Source organism: Equus przewalskii, chromosome 7 (assembly GCF_037783145.1).
Source record: "Equus przewalskii isolate Varuska chromosome 7, EquPr2, whole genome shotgun sequence".
In the NCBI taxonomy this organism is placed as follows: domain Eukaryota; kingdom Metazoa; phylum Chordata; class Mammalia; order Perissodactyla; family Equidae; genus Equus; species Equus przewalskii.
Window position 1 is genome coordinate 30,684,847 of NC_091837.1, and position 14,022 is coordinate 30,698,868.

Consider the following 14,022-nt stretch of genomic DNA (forward strand, 5'->3'; position numbering starts at 1 on the left):
GTCGTGGTGGGAGTGTCCACACCACAGGAATTGGCAAAGGCTGCAGATCCGCCTGTCCCTCCACCCCCACCCCACAGCCCAGAGCCCCTTGTTAACCACTGGCTCCCAGCACACCAGGAACCTGGGGCCCAGACGCCCGCCCGCCAGGGCCCCTGTGGCCCTTTCTTCCCCACGAGAGCTGCCTTTTTCCGTGCAAAGGACCGCAGGAAGGAGGACTCCTGTCAGTTTGCAACAGTCGCCTGTCGCCTTGAATCCACGAACCCAGGACTCCTAGCTCACTGGGGCAGCCCAGCTCTCTCCTCCTCCTGGGTGTGGTGGGACCCCTCCCTGGCCAATCGCGTCACAGTGGCCGGGCCCCACTGTGGCCAGGACGGTGCGAGAGAGGCTCTCCCGGGCTTACTAAGGGGCCGAGATGCAAACCACAGCTCCTGCAGCAGTTCTGGGAGGGAGCCCGCCCGAGAGGAAGTCAGCGCAAGAAGGCAGAATCGAGAGAGGAGGGAGGGAGAGGAAGAGAGACACTCGCACACACATGGCACGTGCGCAGTACATACACACGTGTGTGCAGCCAGTCCCCGTTGTTCAAGGAGTCCGTACTTGCAAACGCGTCTGCCCACTAGAATCTGTTTCCAACCCCAAAATCAATTCTCATGGCTTTTTGATAGTCATTTGCAGACACAGGCAGAGCAGCAAAAACCGAGTGGCCTGACACGCCCATTCCCAACTGAGAAGGACCAGGCAACACGCTGCCTTCTGGGTCACTCTCCACTGCCAACATGTCTTTCTGTCTATTTAATGCCATGTTTTTCACAGATCTGTGCGTTTCATTGGTCATTTCACTGTTTAACCCAAGCGCAGAGCTGAAGTGCCGTGCAGTGTTCTGAGCACAAGAAGGCTGCCACGTGCCGGCAGAGAGGAGGCGCATGTTAGATGGTCCTTGTTCGGGATGAATAACAACGCTGTTGGCTGAGAGGTCAGTGTTACTGAATCAACAATATAGATTAAATCAGGTGTCTTTAAACAGAAACACACATCAGACAAAGTGATGTTCTGATCAGTTGATGAAACATTGTGACCTAAGGCTCACAGGAACCCGATCCCGCTTTTCTCCAGGAGCAACAGTTCAGTGTCCACCACTTCGGTGTTTGCAGCGACTTTACAGAACGTAACTATGAAGAATGATGATAGGCCATACGCACACGTGTGTGTGTGTGTGTGTGTGTGTGTGTGTACAGAGAGAGAGAGAGAGAGAGGGAGAGAGGTGGATTTCAACGACACAATTTAAGCCCCTGGATCCAGCCATGCCTGAAGCTCTGGATCCATCTCGTGACCCCACTCCTGTTTGGGTTAAGCCTGGCTGGGTCTCTGCTGCTTGATGACAGTCTTCTTTCCTGACACACAGCCCACTCGCCGGAGCACCAGGAGGTGATTTCTTCGTTCTCAGAAGTGGTCCCCCAGGAGTCACAAAAGGACCTTCACTTCCAAGGGTTTTTTTCCAGCCAGCGGCAGAAGGCTCAGTGCTGGCGGTGACATCAGGAACTGAGAACAGCAGTAGTGGGTTCTGGACGCCGCCGCTCCCGGCAATCCGATCCTCCTCTTCTCCCCCACAGCCTCTCCAGTGCTGGTTTGTCAGCTGAACTCCCCAGAGACAGGTCACAAAACAAAGCCGTCACGCAGAGATTCATGGTGCCCGTTCCCACACACGCGTGTGCTCGCAATCGCCGCCGCCTCTCCGCTTTATTTAGTGTGAAGGAGCAAGCTGTTCCCAGACCACACGCACACGGTCACCGTAAATCAGGCATGTCGAGGGCCTCCCAGACTGCCGGCTCAGGCAGATGCCAGCCTCCTGGCTTTCTTCTCTCCAATGAGAACGATCAGCCCCCAAGAACCGGTGGGTGGGAGACCCCTCCTGAGCTCAGGGGTGGGTGTCGGTTCACACTCTGGTATAGCCCACTACCAGCCCTGTGGGCCCCAGTGAGGGTGTGTTGAATGAATGAATGAGTGAACGAACAATGCAGCCTCTGAGCTCCTCGGGGCTGAGACATGTCTGCTCATCTCTCTGCCTGACAGAAAACGTTTGTCGAGTGACTGTTGGAAGAAAGAGCAAGTGGGTGGGTATCTCCTGCTCACCCTCTCTGTCTCAGCTCCTGGAGCGTCTGCCGTCTGCTGGGCACTTCACCTGGTGTTCACATGACTCGCTCCTCCTCCGACCACGCCCCAGCTCAGATGTCACCCCCCAGGGTGCCCTGACACCCCGTCTGAGCCCCCCGGTCCTCTATCCCACAGTCCTTTGTGGTCCTCATCACGGAGCAGCAGGATCTTGGGGATGCTGTTTATGTTTCTGGTGTTTGTCTCCAGCTCAGACTCTGAGCGTCCTGAGGGCCGGGAGGTGCCTGGCACGCGGGAAGCCTGGTCGACACCTGCTTCCCATTTCCAGGGCCCAGGGGGCAGGGAGCCCACACAGCTTCCTCAGAGAGGCCAGTGGGCAGGGACGCCCTGTGCCGGGTGTGGGTGGCAGGGAGGAGACAGGACCCCAGACCAGACCCCCGTCAAGGAGCTGAGGGTCGAGCGGGGACCTGCACAAGATCCTGTTGGTGCCTAGGGACGTGGATCCGAGGCTGGGGGCTTGCCTCTGGGAAGCTGGCCACCCCGACGCCCCATCCCAGCTTAGTTTTTGGGTGTCTGCACACACAGATCCGGACGGGGGGCGCTGGCGGGGTGTGCTCCGGGAGGCCAGCAGCAGGGGGCTTTAATCAAAACCGCAATTACGTGCGGCATCAACAGAAGGGGGCGCGGAAGACACCGCAGAGAACTGCTCCAAGCCCTGGAGGACCCCTGGCCTCCTGCTCGCCGCAACTTCAGGAATTAATTTTTAGGGGAATTCAATGCTCTTTTGTGCTGACAAAGAAAATGTTTTTGCAGCTTTTCCCATGCCCCACCCGATGGGCTTTGATTGGGCCCAAGTGGCCCTGCAAGTGTGGCCAAGGGACCCTGGGCCCTCCCAGACCTCGCCTGCTCAGTGCGTCCTCGGTGCTGCAGGTGACGGTCACTGGAACCTGCACACGGGTCCGTGTCTGAGGCTCTGCTGAAGGAGACCGTGGCTGCCGTGTGCCTCGGATGAAGCTGGTCCCCTCTGGAGCCATCTGTACACGAAGTTCCCCACAGGCAAATAAAGACATTAGAAAGCCGGCCTCGCAGTGTCCCCTCAGCCGTCTTTGGAGCTTCACGGGCTTGTCTGCCGCCGTGCTGTCCCGAGGACGAGGGGAAAACAGAAAGAGAATGTGGGTGGACGTGAGCCGGCACGTGGGGTGCCTCTGCCGGGCCTGCGATGCGGAGCCGCACACGGTGGCCTCATCAGCCGTGTCCCCCCAGGACGTCCTGAGGCCGCTCGGGCTCAGGGACCTCCATGTGCACTGTTTTAAACAAGCCATTTAGCATAACCTCTAATAACCTCATTAAAAAAGAAAAACCCGTGCGGGCTCCAAGGCGTCCGGGCCGGGAGCGTGGGCTTTTCAGATTCTGTGAGCTCCAGCCTGGGCCTTTGCCAGCTCTCACTACTATATAATTTAATCTAATTGATCAATTAAATCCAAATAATTTTTAAACAAGCTGTAATAACAGTTATATAATTTCAGTACGACGTGTAATTTTCTTAACGACTTTATCAAAGGACATCGCTCACAGGGACTTGCCGTCTCCACGGCTGTGAGAGCTGCAGCCCGTCCTCAGAGCTGGCCACCCCGGGCGGAGGGCACAGCACCCACGGCAGGAGGCAGTGGCTCTCCAAGTCAGCTCTCAGTGTTGTGTTCAGACGATCCATCACCCGACCTTGTGGGATGTTAAGGTTCCTTCCGTCGCCTCCGTGGAGTCGGGCATTGGTTCTCTGTCACCACGGCCATGCTGCGTAACAAACAGCCACTCAGAACCAACTTCAAGGCTGCAGTCGACAGTTACATTTGCTGGTGGGTTTTCTGGACGTGGCTGGGCTCACCGTGGCTCCGTGGGCAGCTGTGGTTAGTTGGTGGCTCTGCCCCCTGCGTGTCTGGGCCTCGGCTGAGAGGACTGTGCCCCCCGGCAGGCTGGCCCGGGCACGTTCGACAGTGCTCACAGAGAAGCAAGAGAGGGTGTGGAAACACGCATGTGCCGTCTCCAGCCTGTGTGCACCTGGGCTGCTCCCGCCCCTGCCAAAGGGAGTCATGTGTCAGGGTATAACGTGCCAGGCACACGGCTGGGGGGCAGGGGCTGCTCCTCAGGTCACAGATGTCACCCATCTACCCAAAGTTCTTTGCAGGCAACAGACGCTGCTCTGGCATAGCATGAGCGGGAAAGGGACTTATTGGGAAGACGTGAGCAGGAGAGAAGCGGTGAGCAGAGCCAAGCTTGCAGGAAGGCCAGAGCAGCCTGATGTGAGTCAGTGGCAGTGGCAGCTGAGGGACGTGCTCTGTGGCGTCCCTCCAGCCGAATGGCAGCCTTTCCGAGGCTCCTGGTGCCTCGCGTGTGAGCCGATTCTAAGGAGAGAGAGTCGGGTTCTCTTGGGAGGGCAGGAAGTGGTGCCTGACCGGTCCCTCCGAGACATCACACAGTGGGGAAGCAGTCACCCCAAAAGAGAAGAGGGGTGCAGTGACCAGAAGTGGAAGGAACGGGGTTGCCTGCAGAAACAACAGAAGTCCCCGTCTGGAGCCACACGGCACCAGCTGCCCAGAGCCCTGCACACGGTCTGCTTCTCCTGCAGACTCTCGGGGTGAGTGGATGCGCTGCGGCCGCCCCATGCTCTCGGAGCACCTGCAGGGGCCCCGCCCGCCACCCGGCTCTGGAGGCTCCGCTCTGAGGGGGTCAGACAGCTTCCCCGTGTCCTGTTGAGTCGTCTGCTCCCTGCTGGAGCCGCTCAGCTCTCCAGGCCTCACCCCAACGCCTCGATGTCGGCACTGACGTTCTTTACTCCCATTTTACAGACGTTGTGAGCGGAATTGTGTCCCCTCAGATTCATATATGGAAGTCCTGACCCCCAGGACCTCGGGAGGTGACCTTATTTGGAAAGAGGGTCGTTGCAGGTGCAATTAGTTAAGTCAGGATGAGGCCACAGTGGAGGACGGTGGGCCCTAAACCAATGTAACTGGTGTCCTTATAAGAAGAGATCAGGACACAGACACGCACAGAGGGACGACCACGTGAGGACACGGGGAGGAGACAGCGTCTACACGCCAAGGAGAGAGGCCTCAGGGGGAACAGTCTGCTACATCTCCATCTTGGGCTTCTGGCCTCCAGAACTGAGACGATAAAGTTCAGCGGAGCTTTGTTAAAGTGGCCCCAGGACACTGACACAGCAAATGGGGAATCAGGTGCAGAGGGACAGGTCGAGCCGCACAGCTGGAAGGAAGGGCCCGGCCTTCAGAGCTCTGTGAGGCTGCCGCCGCCTCCGGCAGACCAGGGCTGAGCGACACAGGGGAGCAGGGGCCCACATCTGCTGGGCCGTGCAGGCAGCACCTCTGCTACGGCGTCAGCTGTCGGGGATCTGGGCCAGGCCTGATCCGAGGGGAGCCGAGCGCAGGCAAAGCAAGCCTGAGGGTCCTCAGAGAAAGGAGCACTGAGCAGCCCGGCAGCTGGTCCAGGACGCAGGGGCTTCCTGAGGTGGACTGGTCCCTGAGAACAGGCGCCAGGTGAGCCCAGGAGAGGTCTGAAGACCCAGAGCAGGTGACGGTCCACACAAGTCCAGGTGGTGGGCCTGGATCCTGGCTGTGTGTGCCTGTCCGTGCAGGTATGTGTGTGCACGCGAGTGTGATCACACATGTGCACATGTATGCATGTGTCTCTGTGTATGTGAATGTGTGGGTGTGTGCATGTGTGTGGTTATGTATGTGTGTACGTGTATGTATATGTATGTACGTGTGTGTGCACAAATGTGTGGTGTAGGTGTGTGTTCATGTATGCATGTGTGCATGTGTGTACTGTGATGTGTACGTATGTGTGGCAGGTGTCTATGTATGTGTATGCACATCTGTACATCTTGTGTGTGTGCAGGCATCTGTATGCATGTGTGTGCATGTGAGTGTGCATGCACATGTGTGTGGGTGCTCGTTGGGGGGTGTTGCCGATCCTCTGCCTTCGTTCCAACATTGAGGGTCAGAGGGATCCTGGGATGTCCTGGTGCTGGGGAGGCCTCTGGCACGTCCTTCGAGATGGGAGGACGTTTAGACACTTCTGTGTCCTGGAGACCCTGCCTTGAGGGCCACTAGGGGACACCCCTGAGTTCAAGCCTCAGCTCTGTGACCTGGGGCAGGTCAGCTTGCCTTCCCATGTCTCAGCCTGAACCTATCTCGCCTGCTGACCGTGACATCAGCCGCACCCGGAGGGGCCTCTGGAGGCACATGCTCAGGGCTGGTGGCACAGGGAGGCCCGGTCCGTGTGTGCTCCTGCCCCGCTCTGCTGGGCGAGCTTGCTTCATCACAGGACAACCCCTGCCAGGGAGCGTGACAGCCCCTGGCTGGTGCGGGGTGGAGAGACTGGGGCCAGGCTGCCTTGTTGAATTCTGGACCCACCACCGCGTTCATCCACGGGGCTGCCCTACCAGGCTCCACACACTGGGTGTTTGCACAACAGACACTTACTCCTTCTCAGTCCTGGAGGCTGGACGTCCGAGACCCGGTGTGGCAGGGCTTGATCCTCTGAGGCTCTGAGGAGACTCTGCCCCGGCCTCTCTCCGGCTGCTGCTGGTCGGCTGGCACCCTGGCGTCCTCGGCTTTAGACACAGCCCCCTGATCTCCACCTGCTCTGTTCGCGACCTTCTCCCTGTGTGTGTCGGTGTGCAAATCTCCCCTTCATGTGAGGGTGTGGTCATGTGGATTAGGGCCATCCTGCCAGTACGACCTCAGCTTAACTTGACTAATTCATCTGAAAAGGATCCCATTTTCTTACTGGGGGGGTTGGGACATCAACATGTGAATTTGGTGGGACACAGTCTAACCCACAATAACCAAGTAAGAGCTTGTGGCCTTGGGCAGAGCACTTCAGCTCTCTTGACTCCCTTCTCCTCTCGGAAATGGGGCTTGCCTTCCAGCTAAGGTTGTGAGGATCTAAAGAATGAACTCATGTAAAACAAGAATAATAGGGCCTGGCCCATTGGAGGAACTCAGCAATATTGGCCACGGCTGTTGTTAACCAGAATGAGGATGCAGCCTCCAGCCCCCAGCCTGTTCCCTCTGCCACCTTGGGATAAAGTCCAGCTCCACCTCCCAGCCCCAGGGTCCCTTCCCGTGGTCACTGGGGCCGAGTCCCACACACGGGGCATCCCGCCTGCCCAGGCCCAGCAGGAGGAGAGCAGGCGCTCGGACATCTGTCTCCTTGTTGTCCCCTCGAGCGGCTGAGCCCCTCGTGGTGAAATTCCCAAGATTTCTCCTAAACCAGCAACAGAGCTTTCCATTAATTCTCCATAAGTGTAAGTGCTCCCACAGGCTCCAATTACAGGCTTCTGAGAACCTACGTTTCCCAAACACACTCCGTTTCAATTTGAGTATCAGACACTTCAGCAGCAGGCAGCTGTGAGCCTCCCCTCGCCGGGGGAGCCGGCTGCCCTCCACACCTGGGGCCCGAGTGCCTGGCCTTGGAAGTAGGGTGGGGGGGGAGATGGATTTGGAGGGACGTGGAGCCCCTGAAGGCGGGACCCTGGGGGAGACCTTGACCCACCTTCCTGGACTGGGCGAAGGGTAAGGGTCTTGCTCCCAAGGCCCCTCTGAATTTATTCTGTCCCTCCTTCACCAAGACTTCGTTTCAAGGGCTCTTTCAAACGTTCCCGGTAGATCTGTTTTCTTTGAGCTACCAGCACTTCCTCAAAAACTTGAGTTATTTGCCAATATTTCAAATCAGAATATTTCACATTTAAAAGGATTTCTGGTATCTCTAGAAGTATTGAGAAATGTGGTCACACAGAGCTCCTGTTTCCTCATGAAAAAGTAAATGGGCCTCAGCAAGCACTGCTCCTTTTAGAAGGACGTGCAAAATCCAGTTTACCACAATTCCCACTCAGCCCACTTTGGTCCCTTATTTTTCCTCCTGGGCCTGTGGACTTTCAAACTTGGGTTCACTTTTATAGAACTTTGACCCCTCTTCAAATTTCCTGCGCCAAGAACAAAGTGCTACCACCACCACCACAACCGTCACCATCTCCATCACCGTCATGACCATGACTGTCATCAGCATCAGCACCGTCATCATCACCATCAGCATCAGCACCGTCATCACCATCATCACCATCACTATCACCACCACCACCATCATCATCACCATTCTCGTCATCACTATTATCATCACCACCACCTCCACCCCTGCACACACACATATGCATATACACACAGACACACACTCACTCTCTCTCTCATTCAGATTCACTGCTTTACCTCTGACCCCTGTGGAAGTTCTCTCAGTGTATCCAAGTGTTGCTGCTCCGTGTAAGTACGAGTTAGTGTAAGTGGATCAGAGGTGGTGGGGGGTGGGAGTGGTGGTAAGTGGAGGTGGGGTTGGAACCCTATGTTAAGAATGCCCATCTTGCCAGCCCAGTGGTGTAGTGGTTAAGTTCATGTGCTCCACTTCAGCAGTCCAAGGTTTGCGGGTTTGGATCCCAGGCACAGACCTACACATCACTCATCAAGCCATGCTGTGGTAGGTGTCCCACATACAAAATAGAGGAAGATGGGCATGGATGTTAGCTCAGTAACAATCTTCCTCAAGCAAAAAGAGGAAGATTGGCAACAGATGTTAGCTCAGGGCCACTCTTCCTCACTAAAAGAAAGAATGCCCATCTTGCACAGACCTGAGGAAGATGTGTTGGTGAAACCTGCCATGCTCTGCAAGTATCTTTGGCTCCACGTCCAGCTGTGGGAGGGTGCTTGTGCCATTTGTTTCTATGACGGGTGTCCGTTATTTGGCTGGGTCAGCATCCATTTTTCCTCCTCTTACAAATCTTCTCCAAGATTTCTTTGAGGAGCCACTTATTCTAAATCCATTGGGTGAGGTAAGGCAGACCCCGTCCCCAGCTCCAGAAACAGTCCATCATCAGGCAAGTTAGCTTATTCCACGCCCTCGGCCCAAGGATTGGTTTGGAGGTGGACATATGGCCTAAGACAGGTCAACACAACACAGTTATCGGCCTTCTTTCTGGAAGACTGGCACATGGTGCCCTTTCCCATCAGCTTCACCTGTCTGGTGGGAATGGGTGAGGAGCTGCTGGGGGTCACCTTTCTCAGCACCTGGGGAGCCCGGCTAAGAACAAAGAGCTCCAAGCGAGCAGAGAGGGCAGAGCGAGAGCCCCTGGGGAGACCGGGACCTCTACCCAGCTCTGCCTGTATCCAGTTTCATGACAATAAATCTGCTCTTTTTGCCATCTGAGTTGAGTTTCTGTCACTTATAATCTGAATAGTCTTGGCATATTCATTTCCTTTCCCGGAAGACATTTCTGGAAATGTTCCAGCTCAATGTGGCTTTTACAGAGCTCAAAGGTCACCTCATCCTCTCAGCTTCAATTCCCTTCTCTGAGAGGTGGGGAAAGTGTACGCACCTCAGCGAGACAGCACTCAAGCTGTCACTCGACCTGCCTCCTCGGAATCAGCAAGAGGTGGACACGCCAGGGTCTGGGTCCTGCCCTGCCCCGCCCCCACTCTGCGCTGGGCCCTCCAGTGGGGATTCCTGGGCATGTTCTCCCTCCCTGGACCCCGTCTCCCCACGGCGGGCTGTCCTCGGAGACTCCCAGCTAAGCATGGCCATGTCCCTCTGGGGACAGGCTGGGGACGGACACCAGTTCCTGGAGACCTTGGCGGCCTCCCCAGACATCCTGGCACAGCCCTGGAGGCATGAGGAGTGAGGGCATCCCCGCCTTCTGCCCCAGAGAGTCCTGTGAAGCCCCAAGGGCCCCGGTGTCACAGTCCTGGGTGAGCGAGGGTCTGGGCACAGCAGGGCTTCAGTGCTCCCGTCCAGCCACCTGCCTCCTCTGCCAAGGAGCTCTGCTGACCGCTCTCGTCCCTCAGCTCAACTTGACTGGACCTCGCCAATCCATCGCTGACCAGCTGTGTGACCTTGACTAGCTGTGTGACCTTGGACGTGTTTTCTCATCTGTAAAATGGACATAAAAATCCGAGGGTGGGAAGATAAGAGAGAGGTAGCATTTGGACCTGCTTCCCCACAGTCGGCCACGCTGGCCCTGCAGGAAGCACCCCGACTCCACCGGGCGGGACAGGACGCTTTACCGGGGGCCGCCCTGCGGAGCTTGTGTCCTTGATGCCCTCAGCTGCCCCGATGGATCGATGAGGCAGAGGCTGCAGGAAGTGCTCAGGTAAAGCTGGCTCTGGAAGCCTGCCCAGCTGACAAGAAGACGGACACGAGAGGAGCCTGGCGTCCGACCCTCGGCGCTCATTCCTCTAGCCTCGTCGTGAGTGGATCCTCAGACCCCTAACTGCTGCCTGCCCGCGTCACCACGCCAAGAACCGCACTCCCATCCTCCCCCAGTGCCCTCACACACACCAGGAATGCCGCAGGGACGCCCCACTCCTTCCCGCTTCCCTCCTCCGTGCGCCTCCCCGAGGCCTGGACTGGACCCTGAGTGTCTCGGTGGGAGGGGAGCTGGAGGTGACGGGGCTGTCGATTGAACACGTACCCTGTGTTCCTCCCAAAGAAACGACTTCTCAAGTGGATGAAGGTCAAGCCCCTCCTCCTGCAGATATGCCTGCACCCAGACTTCCAGAGCCGCAGGTCCCCTCAGGAAGGAGGAGGGAGGCGGGGCAGGGAGGAAAAACATTCCGAAGGGGGCAGTGCGGGTCTGGGGGCAGGTTTGGGGCCTCACTCAGAGGCCTGTGTCAGTCTGATTCTCGTCCTTTCGTGTTGTCTGGACCAGTCTGGAGAAAGGCAGGATTGCTGCAAACGCTTTTTTGACTCTGGCTTCCTCTCCCTGAGAGAGATGGTCACGCTCCGGTCTGTGGCCCCACTCGACAAGCGGTGGTTAAAACTGGAGCCGGCTCCAGCCCTGAAATTACTTTCTGCTAAGCTTCCTTCCCCACCCGGACAGCCATGACTGCCCAGTAGTGCAAAGAGGGCTGCCTGTGCCAGCCTGCTCAGCAGCATCCCATCTCTTAGGCGACATGGGAACAGCTTCACTTTGACGTGTCTCCAACATCTCTCGAGGCCGCCACTGGCCTCTGTCAATCTAATAAATGTCCAGATGTGGAATGCTGTGTGGCCAAGGCTGTACGGTGAGGAACCCGGGGCCCAGCCAGCTCACATCAGGGTGGAGTGGGGCAGGGGTGTGGCCCAACATTGAGGTCAGACCAGCATCTGGCAAGAAGCAAACCCAGGAGACGAGCAGGTCAGCAGCAGAGCTGGCCGGAGCCTCCTCTCCTCTTCTACCTGGACCTTCAGCTGGACTACATTTCCCAGACTCCTCTGCTGCCAGCTGTAGCCGTGTGACTGAGTTCTGACCAATGGCCACACAGAAATGATGGCCTTCCCTTCCCAGCCTGTGATCCTCGCTCTGTCCCCAGTGCTGGCTGAATGAAGAGGATTCAAAGGGTCAGAGGAGGACGACCCACAGACATAGGAGGGGCCTGGCCCCCCGATGGCCACTCAGGGTCGTGCCCTCACCTGCCAACCAGCTCCGGTGACCTACTCAGATGATGACATGACTTTTTAATGCCAAGAGTAAATGTTTTTGTACTAAGCCTCTGAGATTCCGTAGTTGTGTCTGTCCCAGCAGCTGGCACATTTACATTTGCTGATGCAAACCTCTGAGTCCACATTTGGTGGGTTGGTTAGGACTTTATCTGGGGCAATGACAGAAAACCCTACTCGAAGGGGATGGAGCAGAATAAATGGAATTTATTAGCTCCTGAAATTGGGAATCGAGGGGAAAGTGGGGATCAGGGATCCAAAAACAGCATGAGGAGCCTGTGTCTCTCCTGGCACAGCCCCTCTAGGCTGGCTCTGAGCCAGCCACTCTGCCTCTGTGGGGCCCAGAGGATGCACCCAGCCAAGCCTAGCAGGGCTGTCACTCCACAGTTCTCCTGCAGAGCCTCTGGGGGGGCAGCTTGTCCATGGGGCCATGAACTCAAACGTCCAGCCTGAGGCACATGGCCCTTCAGCTCAATCAGAGTCACTCAGAGCGGCAGAGGGCCACGGGAGGTCACTGTGGGAGAACGGGGCGTGGGATGCAAGCCGAGCCCACTCAGCCTCTTCCTTTGGGGCCCAACTCTTTTGGGAACACCCCCTTCCATTCCACCAAACGGCTCCAGGGGCGCCCTCTGCTTCCACACCGCGTCCGTGGCCCCAGTCCTCCCCTGAGATTTTTATTCCACACGGAGCAGAGGGAGGCTCCGTCTGCGACAGACCCTGCGGGCACTGAGGCGGGGGCTGTTAGCACGTCCTGGTGGAGATGCAGACACGAGGCAGGGAAAGACCCCCCCAGCCACCTCCCTGAACTCCTGTGACTCGGCGATCTGTTCCTGCCCTGGATCGCTCGAAACCCTTCCAGCACATTCCTCCTTTGCCAAAGTTAGTTCAAGTCGATTGTCCACCACTTCCAACCAAAAGGGACCTGAAAACACAGATTTGTTCCACGGAGTCGTTTCCCTTCTCTATTGTGAAAAAACTTCAGATTTAAGTTTCTCAACTAGTGTGTGACCTGGACATGCTTAGGCGTGGACCCCCGGCGTGAGGTTGGGTGCCAGGCCCGTCCTCGACAATTCCCTAAATCTGTCCTCGTGATGTTGCCAGACCCTCCCACCCAACCTCATGATACACAGGCTACTGCCAATTAAAAATAAGAACAGTAACAGCCCTTGATGTGGACAATTGACATTTGTCCGTCTTATGTAAATTTTCTCAATTTTATATAAAAGGTAAAATGTCGCTTTAGAAAAAGCGGCTAGTTTCATTGGTCTCTAATGCACAATTACGATGTGAGAATAGTGTCTCATCAAGCCCTCTGGTCTCCCCGCATATTTGAAAGCAGATGGGAGCTCCCGTCCCCTCTCGCTAGAGCCACCGCTCCCACTGTTGCTTAGGTCTCCATAACCCCCGCCCAGGACTCCGAGGACTCTGGAACCAGCACAGCTATGGTCTCAGGACACCTCGACTGGGCCCGAAGGCATTAGTGGGTCCACAGTCCCCACCCACAGAGCAGGCCCAGGAAGGGTGGCATTTTGGAATCTTGGTCTGTCCCGATGGCCATGCAAGAGGTCGCCCTGGTGGGAATCCAGTGGGGACCCCTCCTTGGCCCACCTACTCTCAACCTCAGCTCCTCCGTGGGAAGAACCCCTAAGTGGGGGACGGCGGGGCCCTGACATGACATGACGTGAGCACCTGCCCTGTGCCCACACTTCACGCCCCTTGAGGAGGCAGCAATGCTGTGGCTTGACGTGACTCTCAGGGGCCTTCCTTCCATTTGCTGGATCCTTGGGGCAACATTTGGAGAAGAGGAAGAAGACAGAAGCAGCAGCTTCCCAGGCACCGCGGAGAGTGACTCACTCGGCTTCTGTTTGGCGGGGAACGTTCCAGCTTCCGAGGGAGCTGGTTCCGCCATTGCAGCCCGGCCATCTGGTGCGTTCTGACTCGCTTCTACTGGTGTTTGCTTTCAAAAACCTGCATTCCTGGGGTCTGAGATTGGGAGCGACTGTGGTTGGAAAATAACAAGCTTCCTTTCATATGTTCCAGTGACACATAACGGCTGGCTTTTAGTCCTCTAAAAAACACAAACCAAAAGAGGAAGAAAGAAAGAGAAGCCTTTGCCAAGCGCTCTCCTGTGAAGGAGAAATCCCGGCGATTCGGGAGGAACAGTTGGTGCGGAGGAAGGTAGAGGCCTCATGCGGGAGGGGCAGGAATCCCTCGCAGGGCCCTCACCCAGCGCGCCTGGGTGGAGCCCAGATCCGTGTGGGCTGGGAGGAGGTTGCAGGGCGTGAGCCCCTGGGAAGTCCTGGGCCCAGTGGGGTCTCAGCTCCAATCTGACCCTCTGGCCCCACGTGCCGTCCAGGCTCTTGATGGTCAGTGGCAGAC